This window comes from Mytilus californianus, unplaced genomic scaffold (assembly GCF_021869535.1).
Source record: "Mytilus californianus isolate M0D057914Y unplaced genomic scaffold, xbMytCali1.0.p SCAF_20, whole genome shotgun sequence".
Lineage (NCBI taxonomy): Eukaryota > Metazoa > Mollusca > Bivalvia > Mytilida > Mytilidae > Mytilus > Mytilus californianus.
This window is the reverse complement of record NW_026262669.1, coordinates 10,474,760-10,492,008: the sequence shown is the minus strand read 5'-3', so window position 1 is coordinate 10,492,008 and position 17,249 is coordinate 10,474,760. Positions and strand designations below refer to the sequence as shown.

At 31.6% G+C, this 17,249-nt stretch overlaps 1 protein-coding gene and 1 long non-coding RNA gene across 2 annotated transcripts in view; one reads left to right on the top strand and one right to left on the bottom strand.

Moving 5' to 3' along the window:
* Positions 1 to 17,249, top strand: part of LOC127731748 (multiple epidermal growth factor-like domains protein 10) — a 455,295-nt gene that overhangs the window by 111,730 nt on the left and 326,316 nt on the right. The gene's annotated exons all lie outside the window — the stretch shown is intronic.
* Positions 1 to 17,249, bottom strand: part of LOC127731770 (uncharacterized) — a 243,318-nt gene that overhangs the window by 156,336 nt on the left and 69,733 nt on the right. The gene's annotated exons all lie outside the window — the stretch shown is intronic.

Sequence of the window (17,249 nt, the reverse complement as noted above, 5' to 3'; positions counted from 1 at the left end):
ACATAATATCAATTATTAGTAAAGAAGGCTAGACATTTCAGCGTGTGCACTCTTGTTTATTCATAAATAGTAATCTTTGCCAGATTAACTTTACAGACTGTATAGAATTTAAAACAACAAAAACTGCAAGCACACACGGAAGACTAGAGTATTAAAAGTTCATCAACTGAATGCATTCAAATGCAATCTGAGATTTGAACAGCAGATTGAAACGAAAAGAAATAAGATTTAAGGATCATGCCTTATATTTGGAAAAATAAAAAAAAAGCCCTTCATATTAAAACTTTTGCACGGTAAAAAATCGAGTATTATGCTTACAAACATAATATTATGAGTAAGGAATCTAATAATAGGAACAGCGTTCTGATCGATGATTTGTGTTCAATTAAAAAGTGTGTTTCAGGTAAAAAAAAAACCTGTATCATTGTGTCACACTGTCATTGAAATATTTCATTCATTGATTAAGGTAAGTGTTTTATAACATAATGTATATAGTTTTATGAATGAAAAAGATATGGGATACACCGTATACTTCAATGAATAAGTACTAATATAATAAGTATTAATTTATGGCTGCTTAGTGAAGAACGAACAAAATAACATGCGTATTTATGACGGTATTATCTAAATATTATATGAATTTATCCTGTATTGTATAAAAAAGACGTCCATGTAAGTGTTCCCTAGAAGACACAATTCAGTATTTTGATATTTAAGTTATATTTTAATTTCATTTAGAATTAATTTGTTCTCCTGTAGAAACCATTGGAAAAGTCCTCGAGCCATCCATTATCATATTTTCATACTGTAATTTTAAGATTTTCTTCATTGACTTAGGTAAGTGATATATGGACATCTACATAGTTTTAATTTATGATGAGGTTCAGTTCAAAGGCACGCCGATACATTTAAGCATTTACATACCTTAGGATTTGCATTATGAAAAAAAGAACTTTAAAAGATTAGGTTCATTGAAGGTCAATGTTACCTTAGGGAGTTAAAACCTTGGTTTCTTAATAATTTCAGACATTTAAAAAGAGTGTGTTATAATTCATGCCATGAAGTCATGCAATCAGAAAAAAAATATGAAATAAGAAAAGCAATGCTAAAAAATAATCCCCCCCCCCCCAAAAAAAAAAAAAAATAGAAAATGACCATGTGTTTCTGGTAGATGCTCGTTTACAATACAACATACGACATTCATTTCCATAGAAAAGTGTGAGACACATGCTCAAATTCTTTAGTAGCTTCTAGCGTAAAAGTCCAGGTAATAAAAACTCATCAATTTCTGTTACTAACCTTCCAACTTTTGATGGAGTACAAATGCAGACCCCCTGATGTTGTTTCACTGTAATCCCTTCATTAAGTCTTTTTCAAATTTTATTAAATCTTGTTTGCAAATGACATCATGCTTTTTCGCTTATTTTTCATTAATTAGCACTTGAACATTGCACTATCATAGCAAATATGGGCTGTGTCATCATCGATTGAGACTGGAAAACACTCCTGCAATGATTTTGTTTACACTTTCAAACAAACCAAGACGCCAGCCAGAACGCATATTTTTTGGAAACATTTCAAAATAAATAATCATCAATTGATAGTGAGCTTGTAGCGCTGCAAAATAGCAGATCTAAAACTTAAACGAAAATAAGACGACTCTTCTCCAGTCCCGACGTACAGATTTTAAAAATAAAAAACATCACACTAACATTTGTTTACATAAAAGTTGTTCATCCCCCCACCCCCCAAAAAAAGAAGTAAAAAGAAATTGCTATGAATGCCCGAAGACATATAACCTAAAAACATAAAAGGTGATATTTGCCTGATTAAGGTGGATCATTGGTTAATATTTTCTCGGATAGAACTTGTTCATACTTTACCAGAATGTAGATTTTCCATGTTTTTTTTTTAAATATTATAAAAAGTATGGGTCACTATGCTTTTTGTCAAGATACAAGTCTTGCAAAATTGTCCATATTTGCATAGATTGTTTTTTCTTTTTTTTTGTGAATAAAAAAAAAAAGGTTTTAAAATATGCGTGAAGAAAATGTTAAGAAAAAATGGTGTCGCCGATCTTGTTTTCATGCTACAAGTAAAAAATGAAAATTTCTCTATCATTCTAAATAATGCAATAAATCACGCATGTGTTTTATTCCAATAAACAATCTATCACATTACTTGCCAATATGTCGCAAAATTTGCAGATTTAAGCAAAGAATTAGACCTATTGTGAACTGCTATTTTACAATCAAAGATGGCGGTATACAGTAAATCTAACTTAACAGATTATCAAACATTTTAAGAACACACATAGTTAAATGGGCCGTCTGAGGACTAAAGTATAAAATATGCATTGACTGAAACCCTTTTAAAACAAGTTTAATGTTAAACAGCAGATAGTAAAAAAGATAATAAGACTTAGGGGACATCTTTTATATGAGAAAATAACATAACAAAGGGGCTGTTATCTGCTCTTTGGTCGGGTTGTTTTCTCTATGACACATCCCCCTTTTCCATTCTCAATTCTATAAACATACTTGCAGGTTTCATCTGGGCTTGACACCATTTTCATGGTTCATTCATGCATGCAACGCCTGTTGGTCTGTTTCTCAATTACTATAAGCAATTGGTCATCTATATTTGGTGTATAAAATTATCGCAAGGTCTCAACGGCAGTTATTTCCTTACCTCGTCCTTTTCTTCTGGTTCATTGGACAATGTTATGTAACGTGGTTTCTTATGATTGTAAGGTGAACATATCTGTCTGGAAGAGTTCATATGATCTCGACTTTATTTCTATGACTCATTGGTCAATGCCTACTTTTCATAATTAGGACTGGTTCTCAAATGCATGAATTATAGGGACTAACAGGACGGGGATTTTTCAGACGAACACAGACAAATCTATACCGCTCCGAAAACCTAAGAAATTCTAAAGTATAATTTACCAACATTTAGGTAAACACAACCACAATATTAAATTTATAAGATTCCAACCACTCGAAATGATGCAGAAACAAAAAGAGCAATCGCGTAAAATTATCGAACTGTCTTGGATTAAACGACTGCAGACAGCATAGTCCCTGGGTCTAAATGACAATATACTTGGACAAGGGAACATATCTAAAACTTCTTCCATTTATATCATGCATATTGTATCATGGCAAACGTATCAATCGAAATCAACGAGTTAAACATCGTATAAATTATACACTTGATGATCTCCTATATATATTTAAATAGCAATGGTAGGCATCAATTATTATGTAAACTGGGTCAAATACCAATTAGTAAATTACATGATATTTTCAAGGAGTGTGAAACAATATCTTTCTTCAGCCTACTCTATGAATATTCGCTTATAATTACAGCAGTTTGCCACCACATGGTCTTCCCGCGTATCGATAAACCTGAAGATCATGAACGGCACTTTCTGAAAATTTAATATATTAACAGAGGTATTGAGTTTATCATTTTATCGAGTATATTAAATGACTCTATCGTTCAAAACTATATACCTCCCTATTTTGATAACACAGAACCACCTATTATTTCGTACATATACAAAAAAACCAGCAGAGGTTTCATTTTTTATTATACGTCAGTAAACATCAGACGTCAATGTAGAAAATAATACTCCTCTAACTTGAAACATTTTAGATATGATCATTATTGCCATGTTATTACAGGGGACCTCAGTATCGTTTAAGACAGAAAGGTAAAAAACTTTTTGAAAAAGGACCAAAATATTGTCTTCCATTTAAAATAGATTGGAAACAGTGTCGTCAGGTCACAAAAGACGCTATTTAATCGTATTGTAAAAATTGGTGTCAACAGAAAAAAAAAAACTCTTGATTCTTATTTAAATAAATGTATGAGTGTTGTGGATATTCGTATATCACATTTTGAAAATAATTCAGAAATATATAAAAGAGTACATAATACGCCTATTTCCAGAATAAGAAATAAACTTCAAGAACTTTCAAAGCGGTTTGTGTTTGTACCGGCCGACAAAGCAGCCAACAATGTGGTGGTGGTATGCCGTAAATACTACATGGACGTTCTTAAGAATGAAATTTTAAATTCATCTACATTCAAGTCCGTGCGCTCTACAGAGAGTCATATTGTAAACAAACATATCATAACCACATCACAGCTAAAGGCCTCTTCAGAACATTTGAAGGTCCCTACTATGTATTGGTTACCTAAACTTCACAAAAAACCAGTAAAATATTGTTTCATCTAGGCCTCTAGAAAGTGTTCTACAACTAATCCTTCAGTACTTTTAACTAGTTCTTTAACTACTAGCAAAGAACTCATCATTTACTTTTGTATTAAAACATATGGAAATAGTGGAATTAACTATCTTTGGAGAGTAAACAAATCTTTGGATGTTTTAGATAAATTACGTGCTTTTGATGGTCTTTTTGATTCTGATGACAGTTTTGACTTTTCAACTCATTACACTACACTTCGACACAACCTTATCAAACAAAAGTTTTCCTATTTCATTAAATTGGTCGTTTGGTAAATCGGGATGCAAATATATTTGCTGCAACTCATTTAAAGCCTACTTTTCTAATGACAAAGGTAAATATGCTAGATATACTTACTGGAGGTGTGATGAGATGATTGAAGCTGTTAATTTTCTCCTTGATAATTTTTATGTACGTTTCGGCAACAAAGTTTATCGATAGGTTGTAGGTATTTTTATGGGCACTAACTGCGCCCCTTTAATAGCAGACTTGTTCTTGCACTGTTATGAATCACTGGTTATGACCAAACTCAGTAAAGATACGTCTAAATTGCATTTAATTGATAAATTCAACAAGACTTACCGTTATCTTGATGATATTTTTTTCATCAAATAATCAAGAATTTTCTAAATATACTGCCGAAATTTACCCAAATGAACTTACTTTAAATAAATCAAATATAAACGGTAATACCTGTCCTTTCCTAGATTTAGATATTCAGTTTTACACGGGAAACTCCAAACTAAAATTTACGACAAAAGGGACGATTTTTCGTTCCCTATTTTTAATTTTCCTTTCTTGGATGGTGATGTTCCGTTGGCACCATCATACGGCGTTTATATATCACAACTCGTTCGCTATGCCGTGTCTGTTGTGAAGTTTTTGATTTTACTTAACGTTATCTATTTATTACCAGTTAATTATTAAGTCAGGGATTTCGTTACCACAAATTACTTAAAACCTTTACTTAATTCTTCCATAGATATAAAGATTTGGTTTTGAAGTTTGGTTGTACCTGTAGAAAACTTATTTTAAACAGGATTGCACGTCCTTATTTTTACGGAGATGATGTTTACCGTGCCCAGAAATTTAGAAACGATCCTGGTAAACTTATCGACCCTTTAAATAAACCGATTCTAATACCTGTATCTTGGCATTGCACAAGGTCATGTTAATCTCTGACTGTTTATGACGTCTTAATGCAAAACCCATTGGATGTTGGATATGTACTGATTGATAATTTAGTTTAGATGCATGCTTTTTTGTATTTGTTGTTTTGGGCTTTGAACTAGCTGTCAGTAACTGCGAGTACTCTCAGATCTGTTCTTATTGTCTTTTTATTGTTGGGATGTACAAGTACCGGCCACGTCCACTCCGTTTGTTTTGTTATATGTATTTCTATTTGTATCCATCTGATGCGTTAAGCCTTTTTCAACTGATTTTTATAATTCGTTCTTATGTTTTACTGTTACACCATTGTCCCTGCTAACATGCTTAACCCCGCCACATTATGTATGTGCCTGTCCCAAGTCATGAGCCTGTAATTGATTGGGTTGTCGTTTGTTGCTGTGTTACATATTTGTTTTTCGTTCATTATTTTGTACATAAATTAGTCCGTTAGTTTTCTCGTTTGAATTGTTTTACATTTGTCATTTCGGGGCCTTTTATAGCTGACTATGCGGTATGGGCTTTGCTCGTTATTGAAGTCCGTACGTCGACCTATAGTTGTTAATTTCTGTGTCATTTAATCTCCTGTGAAGAGTTGTCTCATTGGCAATCATACCACATCTTCTTTTTTATATTAATTATATTTGATATATGGTATTGGTGTAATGTGTACATTTTGTTTAAAAGTGACACCTAACATCCACTTATTCCAACATCAATCCGAATTCCGATAGCAAAAAATCTTATTCGGAAGACTCCGTATACATACTATTAGTATTTTATTGTAATTATATTACAAAATAATGATCACATGATGCTAGTATTACTAGACTTGCAATTGCTTTACATCAATCCGACACTAATTTAGTGTTTCGGCGGCTTTTATATTATATGCTAATGATAAATGTATAACATTTATGAATGGGTTTAAGCATTGTAGGCCCGCGATCATCAGGGATTTACCTATTAGTTTATTTTAATTTTGTCGTTGTCAATAGATCTGCTATATTTTTATGCATACCGCATCCTGTTTAAGTAGATCCCAATGTTTACTAAGACATTGTTTTAATTTATGAATGCAAGGATTGAATTTCGTTGCCAATACTAAAGGAATTTCCTTTGTGTGTTTTTTGGCCTATTTTCTGATCTATCACATGATAATGCCTCATTTATATACTGTTCGATTTCAATCTCCTTGTATCCTCATTTTTATTAAGTTCAATCTGAACTGTAACAAAATATGTTGTAAATCATCAGCATTATTTGTTGTTCTAATGTATCTGATAACTTCGCCCTTTATAAAACCTGCAAACACGGGTCGACTGTGACAGCTTTTACGATGCAGACAAAGGAAAGCATTTGTTGGTTTAAAATGTGTTTTCACATCCAGGATGTTTTTATTAGAAAACCTCGTTCCTTTGAAAATATCAACATCAAGAAATATTATTTCTTTAGATGAAAATTCTAGTGTCATCACGATACCTACAATAGAAAAAGATATTTTTTCTATGTTCAAACTTAGAAAGAATTTCTTTAATAATTCTATACATGAGTATATCACAGATTTCCGGGCTTGGCACTGCTCCTATCGCGGCGCCTATTTTTTGCTTATAAAGCTGTCTATTAAAATCAAAAATGTTGTTCTCTAAAATTGATCTGAGGAGATAGATTAAATCATCCGTAGGTGGGCATTTGATTTTGTATCGGATTTATCAAACTGATCATACGAAATTCTAACTGCCGATAATAATTCATTAATCGGACAATTAGTGTACATTGATACTACATCAAAGCTACAAAGCAAGCAATCTGCAATAGGCCTAATCCTTTCCAACTTGTATATTAGATCAGACGTATCTTGTATATAAGTGTGTTGTTTCTGTACTATAGGTACTAGAAAATAATCGATATAGCGTCCAATAAATTCCGTAACAGTACCAATCTGAGAAATGATTGGCCGACATGGCGGCATTATGTTTTCAATGTAAAACCCATATTTATTGACTTTTACTAATTCCGATTCATTTAATCGGTGTATTTTAGGCAAGATATGCATGTACCCAGGCCCATAATTGATTTGATAACCAATATTAAGGTAATTAAATGTGGAGTAATCTATAACACCTTCGATGTACATGCCTTTGACATATGTATTGATATCACATCTAAGTGCTTTTAGGTCAAAATCTTCCAATTTGGTGTAATGTTGTGTATTTAATTGGCGATCGTCTTCAAGTAGGTAATTGACCTTATCTAAAATAACAACATTATTACTTTTATCGGCTTTCTTAATGATTCATCATTTAACAGAGAAGAAATGCCGGACCTCTCTGAAACACTTAAATTGTTTTGAAATTTTCGAATTTGCATTGAAGATAATTCATACTTTGTATTAAACAAGTAATTTTCAAGGGTGTTGCAGGTTAAAGGTGGTGTGTGTCCAGATTTAACTCTGAAGGGATGAATTTCATCCAAGTTACCATGATATAAGTAACGATATCCCATTTTCCTGGCTAATTCATCGAAATCATCTAATAAATCCTGCATTGTCTTTTTGACTGACGGTGAAGGAATGAATTTCAAACCTCTGGATAATACCAAATACTCGTCATCAGTTAATTTTCTATGCGAAAGATTAACAAGCTGTTTCCTAGCTTGTGATAGCATAAGTTTTAGCTTACTTTGCTGCATTGCAGCTTTATTTTTCAGCCTTCGTTTATGTTTATTTCTTTTTGCATATTTCTTATAATGTCTATCCATTTCTGTAATCACAGAGACTAGTATCTGAAAGACTATTATCAATGTAATATCAACAAATCAAAATGGTAGGAGGCGTGGTGTATTTGCCTGAACTGATGTTCATTGGCTCAGTTACGTCTGTAATTATGTTAAGAGTAACAAGTACTTCAGTACATACCAATTTAATGGAAAATATAAATTCCAAAATTACATTATCAATAAAACAATAAATATTATTGTTTATCTTCACTAGGTATCAAGTGCCAAGCACTAGTTATTTCAAATTAACCAATAAAATATTTATTGTTTATTCCTTATTCTGACCACGAGAAAATGCAACAATTTCTTTCGATTTATATGTCCTAATCATGAAATGTTTCGTTGAAAAAAGCTTTCTGTGTGCTTTGGATTTCCAAAGATTTCACATGAAGAATATCCTCAGTGTTTCTCTTTTAACGTGATAAATTATCACTGATATTATATGCATTTTCTCCAGAATCTGTTTTCAACAACAAAATGTTTGAAGTACTAATGTGACAGTAACGCCAATTATGTGAATCAGAAAGGATTGACCAAAGGTGCCGTACTTCCTTTCCCGAAACAATAAATAACTTTTTGAACTGAGTAAGCGTATTGTTTCAGTGACATTTAACATATGTTAATGTTTGACAAGCTTTTCCGTCGTAATGGCATCGCCAAAATTATTTATACAAACAAGGTTAATTAGTATCGAATTCCAGAAAGATTAGGAACACGGATCGCCAACTAAATGATGATACAAAGGAGGGTTCCAATGGGACACAGTCCCAAATGCAAACTTTGTATGAAAATGACACCTAACATCCACGTATTCCAACATCAATCCGAATTCCGTTATCAAAAAACCTTATTCGGAAGACTCCGTATACATATTATTAGTATTTTATTGTAATTATATTATAAAATAATGATCACATGATGCTAGTATTACTAGACTTGCAGTTGCTTTACATCAAGTCTAGTAATACTAGCATCATGTGATCATTATTTTGTAATATAATTACAATAAAATACTAACAGTATGTATACGGAGTCTTTCGAATAAGATTTTTTGCTATCGGAATTCGGATTGATGTTGGAATATGTGGATGTTAGGTGTCACTTTTATACAAAGTTAGGTATTTTAGGCATGATGTGCATATGCCCGGGACGTGATTGGTTTGATTGCCATTGTTGGGGTACTTAAGTGTGAAGTGGTCTGTGACACCTTTGGTGTGCATGCCTTTGACATGTGTATTGATACTACATCTAAGTGCCTAAGGGCCTACAATGCTTAAACCCATTCATAAATGTTATACATTTATCATTAGCATATAATACAAAAACCGCCGAAACACAAAAGTAGTGTCGGATTGATGTAAAGCAATTGCAAGTCTAGTAATACTAGCATCATGTGATCATTAATTTGTAATATAATTACAATAAAATACTAAAAGTATGTATACGGAGTCTTCCGAATAAGATTTTTTGCTATCGGAATTCGGATTGATATTGGAATGCGTGGATGTTAAGTGTCACTTTTATACAAAGACAGTAAAGCAAACATATTAAATATTTGAACAAATTTATTGACACAAAAAGAGTATACAAGACGAAAACTTAGTGAACATTTTGTTTTAGAAAACAAACGTTGCTTTCAATCTGAGATCTCTATCGATTTATTTCCTGAAAAAAGGAAAATATTATAACTTGTGACTTAGGGAAATAACCAGTCCTATTCTAATTACAACTATACATTGATACAAGAGATCTTCCTTTGATGACATATGATTTGGGGGGAGAGAAGTTTTAACTGCATATGCTAATTAATACACTGTCATATAAAAATCATAAAAAGAACGACAACATTTATTGCTTTCTTTCATGATCTCGTTAACTGACATTGACCTAATTTACATTGATCATTTATAATCTGAAGTTAATGAGATGTTTGTAGGTACCTTTATCATGTTAATCTGAAGTTAATGAGATGTTTGTAGGTACCTTTGTCATGTTAGTCTGAAATTAATGAGATGTTTGTAGGATCCTTTATCATGTTAGTCTGAAGTCAATGATATGTTTGTAGGATCCTTTATCATGTTAATCTGAAGTTAATGAGATGTTTGTAGGATCCTTTATCATGTAAATCTGAAGTTAATGAGATGTTTGTTGGTACCTTTATCATGTTAATCTGAAGTTAATGAGATGTTTGTTGGTACCTTTGTCATGTTAGTCTGAAGTTAATGAGATGTTTGTAGGATCCTTTATCATGTTAGTCTGAAGTTAATGAGATGTTTGTAGGATCCTTTATCATGTTAATCTGGATTAATGAGATGTTTGTAGGATCCTTTATCATGTTAATCTGAAGTTAATGAGATGTTTGTAGGTACCTTTATCATGTTAATCTGAAGTTAATGAGATGTTTGTTGGTACCTTTATCATGTTAATATGAAGTTATTGAGATGTCTGTAGGTACCTTTATCATGTTAATCTGAAGTTAATGAGATGTTTGTAGGTACCTTTATCATGTTAATCTGCAGTTAATGAGATGTGTGAAGGTACCTTTATCATGTTAATCTGCAGTTAATGAGATGTTTGTAGGTACCTTTATCATGTTAATCTGAAGTTAATGAGATGTTTGTAGGTACCTTTATCAAGTTAATCTGAAGTTAATGAGATGTTTGTAGGTACCTTTGTCATGTTAATCTGAAGTTAATGAGATGTTTGTAGGTACCTTTATCATGTTAGTCTGAAGTTAATGAGATGTTTGTTGGTACCTTTATCATGTTAATCTGAAGTTAATGAGATGTTTGTAGGTACCTTTACCATGTTAATCTGAAAAACAAACATTATAAATATAGTATGCCCTCTCTTTATGACTAGTTTGTCAATTATCTATCAAACTAAAATGGATTGATAGAAACTGTAAACAGCTAGTTGATAAGTGATACAATTTCTATAAATGCCCATATGATCCAACCATTGCATGACACCTTATAAGTTTGTCATCTAATGATAATTTATGCCTCATTGTTTGCTTAGTATATCAAAAACAAAATCACTGAATCAATTTGATAAATCATGATAGAAGTTATTGGCTATAAATGAGTTTTGACTAATTATCCTGTTATTACAAATGCAAATTTAAAAAAAACCTGTCATACACGTGGAAGGTTTAACAAACCATTTTCTGCGGAAAATGCTTGTACCAAATCAGGAATATGTCAATTGATTTTCATTTTTCCGTTGAATTATATCTTTTGATGTTGTCAGATTTTATGGACTTCACCTTTTCGGATTTGCCTTGGGGTTAGATATTTATGTTGTACTGTTTTTGGTCGATAAGTATAAACTACAAACAGCAATTATGATCAGCAATGCAAGATCTACTAAAACTTCAATATGACCAAACCATGTAATGGATGAACTAAAGACTACTTGTAAATTCAGGGTTAGGACATGATATATGAATGTCAACCCTTCTTTGTAATAAACCGACAAACTGAGCCTTATTTTTAACGTGCTAATTTACAAGATAAGACATGTTACCCTATCCAAACACATTATTCTGACTCCAAGTCGTCCTGTCTTTGATATTACTCATTAATGATCCATGCTTAGTGAAGAATATTATTTTGGAAACAAAAACAGATATATTGAAATTTACATAGCAACAAAGATGAGCAGGCTCAAAATCTACATTTACCATGTATGATGGACCAAATTTTAAATTGCGACTTTTACAATTTGTTTTCAGTATGGTGACCTCAACACCTTGTGTACCCAACTCCTCTGATACCATTTGACAGAAACCTCTCGTATTTGGTAGGATTTGTTGTCATCATGTGGAATTGACCATATTGTGGCGTAATTTTAATCTTACCATTTGACAGGTGTTTTGGGTTCTATACTATGTTTTGAAATTATTGTAAGGATGAAACCTTGAGAATGCTACTCCTCTCAGACCATTGGTAGGAATATTTGCCATAATGATTCATCCATTGTTAAAGAAGTTATTGGGCTTTTAACATATTTTGATTGTTTTACTACCATGACACATTCTCCTTATTGGATTTATTACTTTTTATAAGTCCATTATCAAACGAAAAAATCAAAAGCTCAAACACATTAAACAATTTTTTAGTGTTTTGTCTATCTTCTTGAAACTATAAAAGAAAAACACTTTAAATAGGACGAATGAAAAGCTAGATAAGATTTACAAAAACGTCAATATATATATTGCCGAAATCGTCCTTCGACTCCATTTCGGAGTTCTTACTCTTTAATGACGATATAACCAATATTTAGCGTTTCTGTTTTTTATCTTGAACACTATTATGAATATATATGTATACTTTAGATAGCAAAAATAACTCACAAAAAACTAGTCATATATCGGCACAATTGTTAGTAGACTCTTTATAGGCGTGATTGGCCTTGAAAGACGATTTTAGGGGGCATACAATTTGAGAAGGTAGAGATAATCTGCAACCAGATAACAAATGATCAGCAATACAAGATCAACAAGAAAGGATTTTTGTTTTGCTTCCTATTCTAATCTAAAATATCGGTGAGTGTCCATTGTTAAAAATGCACATGATCCTAGATAAGCGATACATGCTCATTAAAACCTTTAGAGTTTTGTACCATGTCTCCTTAATTTTGTATCAAACATGGTATGTGGATATCATTTTCACTTGCGTGCAGTCATCCTTGTCGATGTCAAGGTTTTCAAACTGTTAAAACAAACAGTCGTGGTATTAGCGGACTTGCATTCACGGTTTTACTGCAAGAAAAACAACTTTAACTTTCGTACCTATATAGTAAACACATTAAATAACAATTAATGACTTCCAAAAGTTTAAATATATAATGATGTTAATGACTTAAAATTGCAATTTTATCGGGAAGAAAAAAAAAGAAAAAATATACTGTCGATTCTGAGTCCCTGACTAAAACCGGCAGTTTACACTAGAATGTTTATTGCAAATGATACCAGATTTACGATATAGGATATAGACTATCTAATGCCGGTAAAACGTCCTACTTTTAATTCCACAGTTGTTACCACGTGTTTTGTTTCTTTACCATGATATCTAAAAAGATTTTAAAATAGGGTGTGTTATGAATGAGATGTCGTTATTTTGGGAAAACAGTGCTATATCAAACCCTTCTTTGTGCTATTTGAAATAAAGGGCGGGAACACTGCCTCTTGTCTTAAACTTGATTCATAAAAAAAGCCAAAAGACACCAAGAGGACAACCAAAAAATAAAAATAGACAAAACCTTCGCTAAAACAGAATAACGTTATCAAGTCAAAAATCAGAAAATGATACAGAAATCAACACAAACCTAATCTGACATTTGGGATGATCACAGGTGCTGCATACGTGTGTCTAGATCCGTCTTCTCTATTGACACGTTTTTCATGTCGCGTCAAGTTTAGTGATGTCAAAATGGAGATAAATGCTGAAGTACAACGAAGTTAGGTTGGTGAAGTACTAATAATCAAATTGAGGTCATGTTGGATATTGACGTTTTACATTTTTCTCGTTCATAAGTAATTGTCATTGATAGATTAACAAATGACATTATTTATGTCGTTTCAATGCAATAATTTGTGAACGAATCGTTCAACGCATGCTTTTTAAATGTTGATATGTTGTTACTGATGACCAATTGTAGGTCTAGTTTGATTTTAATGATTTTCACTTTTACCATTCAGGAGTTGTGGTCCTTGATAAAACAAAAAATGGCAGTTTTTGTCGTTTCAATAGAATAACTTTTGAAATGTTCAACAAATGCTTTTTAAATTATCTATGTTGTTATTAAACAAAATATAGGTCAAGTGGGATATTGACAATTTTCACTTTAACCGTTCAGGATATATGAGTCTTGATAGATTGGAAAAATGTACAAAACATGGCATGTTAAACAAGCAACATTTCTAATAATACAGCAAAACAATATTGGTATCATATGACTTATTCATTATTGGAATATAACAAATATTTGACTCATTTAATCTGGTTTTAAAATTATAAAATAAATTGAACATATCATTTTGAATCGTATATAGCCTAGTTGTAATAAATATTTTTGTTAAGAAATAGTGGATACTCGTTTTCTTTACTGTAAATTAAACTTATACATACAGTCTCCATACAAGCATGTTTGATTTGCTATAAAATGAATGGTAAAATTAAGAACTATATAGACTTTCTGCTATTACTTTAAATATAGTTTACACATGCTCCAACCTATTATGATAAGTAGGTACTGCTAAAGATAAAAGTACTTGTCTACATCTAGCCTAGATGGCGTTGCCATAAAAATAACGTAAACATTATTGGCCTCACTATCATGCTTATTGCTAGTAAGTTTTTTAGTTATAACAATTAAGTGCATTAAATCAGGTGAAAAATGTACATACTTGTAATTGTTTTGACCTTGACCTCATAAGCCAAGGTGTTTTTTTTTTATTTGCAGAACATGATGGCAAGTTTGAACGAGGTAAGAGTTTCTCATATTATGTCCAGATGTCATATCATTATTGCTGTTTATTACCACGTAGAACATACATGTATGAATTACTTCATATGGAGACTAGACTATGTATAAATGAAGTACTATCTGATGGAGACTAGAATATTGATGAAACACTTTCAGATGGTGACTTAAAGAACAACAGTAATATTAATACAACGAGTATAATTCTAATGTTCATGGAACCTTCAAAGCTGTTATATAATACTTGTTTCACTTTTTGGTTCATTTCCAGAAAAAAAAATGCTTTATTACTTAAAGCAATCCCGTTCTGTCATGGTAGTCACTATATTTGGTAAAAGTCCTTGAATAGCAAACTGTCATGACTTAAAATGTTAACGTCATACGAATTCATGAATATATAAGTTCACTAAAGTGTTGAATGCATTTTTAAAAATTATTTCTAAAATTATGACTTATCTATTGCTTTCATTTCCAATAAATGATGGAAACAGAAAAACCTTGAATACTGTTATATGATAACATGCAAGTTAACTGTTATTACCATTTTTGATCCTGACAGTACAGTTTAAGTAAAACAACTTGTCATTTCTTTTTTCTGATGTGCTTAGTCTATATTCCTTTTTGTTTTCTTTGTTTATATATATTTGTTTGTTTTCATAGTGATTAAGATTATAACACAATGTTGACTGCTGTACCCCTATTTTTGACATTTTTACCTATTATGTCTTTGTTTTGTGCACACATCGTTGTCAATATAATGGAATTTTATGCGACTGTCATACAAGTGAGAGGTTTAGCTAGCTATAAAACCAGGTTTTAATCCACCATTTTCTACACAAGAAAATGCCTGTACCATGTCAGGAATATGACAGTTGTTATCTATTCGTTTGATGTGTTTTAGCTTTTGATTTTGCCATTTGATTAGGGACTTTCTGTTTTGAATTTACCTCGGAGTTCGATATTTTTGTTATTTTACTTTTTTCAGAAGTGTTTTTATATTGTGAAAGCTTTATTATCTGAATGCAATCAATGTCACAAAAAGAAACATGCATATTATGGATGTCCTTTTTTCAAAACTAAGACGATACGTTTAAAATATTAATAAAGATTAAAATAATAATCATACTTAATAGAATATTTTATAGCTTCATATGTCATATGTGCAATGTATGATATCAACAGTAAATAACAATGGTGATGTTTTGCGTTTGCCGGAAATACCTAAAATGTTTTGATAGCATTGTTGATATCTTATGTGAGTATATATTATAATTCTTTCGTCTTGTTATACATAATTTGGAAACATATATCAGAATTACATTTTGTTGTACTTACAGAAAATAATTGAAGCTGCTCGTGAAGGAAGTTTAAGGGATTTGAAACTATGCATTGAGAAGGGAGCGGATTTGGAATGTACATCTACAGTAAGTGCAATAACAGAAAACAATATATTTACAGATTTTATCATACTTATGAGATGGAAACTCTCTAATAAATCAAAATGATTCCATCACAAATTCGTATACAATTATTATCTTTTTTTATATAAATACATGTAGATACAAGAAATGAAATATCCTGTCAATAAGTATTTTATCTCTGGTAGGTGGATACTTTGAAATCCTAATAAAACGTCAGAAGATGCAAATCACAAGTCGATAGAAACTGATAACGTCATCGAAAATAAAGAAAGACAACGAAACGACAACAAACTGATCGTGTCTTCTGACAAAACAAAACCCCCCCAAAAAAAAACACTTTCTAAAATGACAATGTCACAAATTATACATGTTATAGATACAGTGTGTGTGTGGCGTAGGAAATTATAATACTGAAATCTTAATTCAGATTTCAAAACATTGAATTATTAATTTGTATTCAACTTATGTTGAAGCCCACACCCCACTTATGAATTCACTCACAACTAAGGATGAAGGCTTATAAATGCAAACACCAATGGCAATCATCACTTCACTTATGACAAAACCTTTTTTATTTTACCCTCCACTTTATCATGTATATTAAATTACATTTCTATAATGATGAATCCTTATTAGTTCACTTTTCAGTCTTCACCAGTCCATTTCCTCATCAATTCCCGTTAGAAAAAAAAACCTAAAAACTTCTGGATAATTTTAAATCTCGATCTTTGTCTTAAATTACTTCTATCAAAACTTTTGATTTTTCAACCAGGTATACAACGATTTCGCATGTTAAAATGAAAAATCGTATAAAAAGAAATAATCTACAATGCTTTTCAATATACAAACGATAGCATACGCTATACATTTATTACTTGAGGATACCATACGGCATAATTGCAGTCATCTCAGTACAAGAATCTATGACAAACGAGACGATTTTAATTTTGAATTTATCAATTTCCCCCACCGTAGTAGCAATACATAAACCTCATCTACATATGGCATCTACATACCCCAACCCATTCGGCATTCAAGAGCTTGCAGCTAATACTAATACTACTCATACTTCACCAGTGTCTGAGAAGAAAGTTGATAAACCAGGGTTATGTCAAAGAACTTATTATTCTTTTTC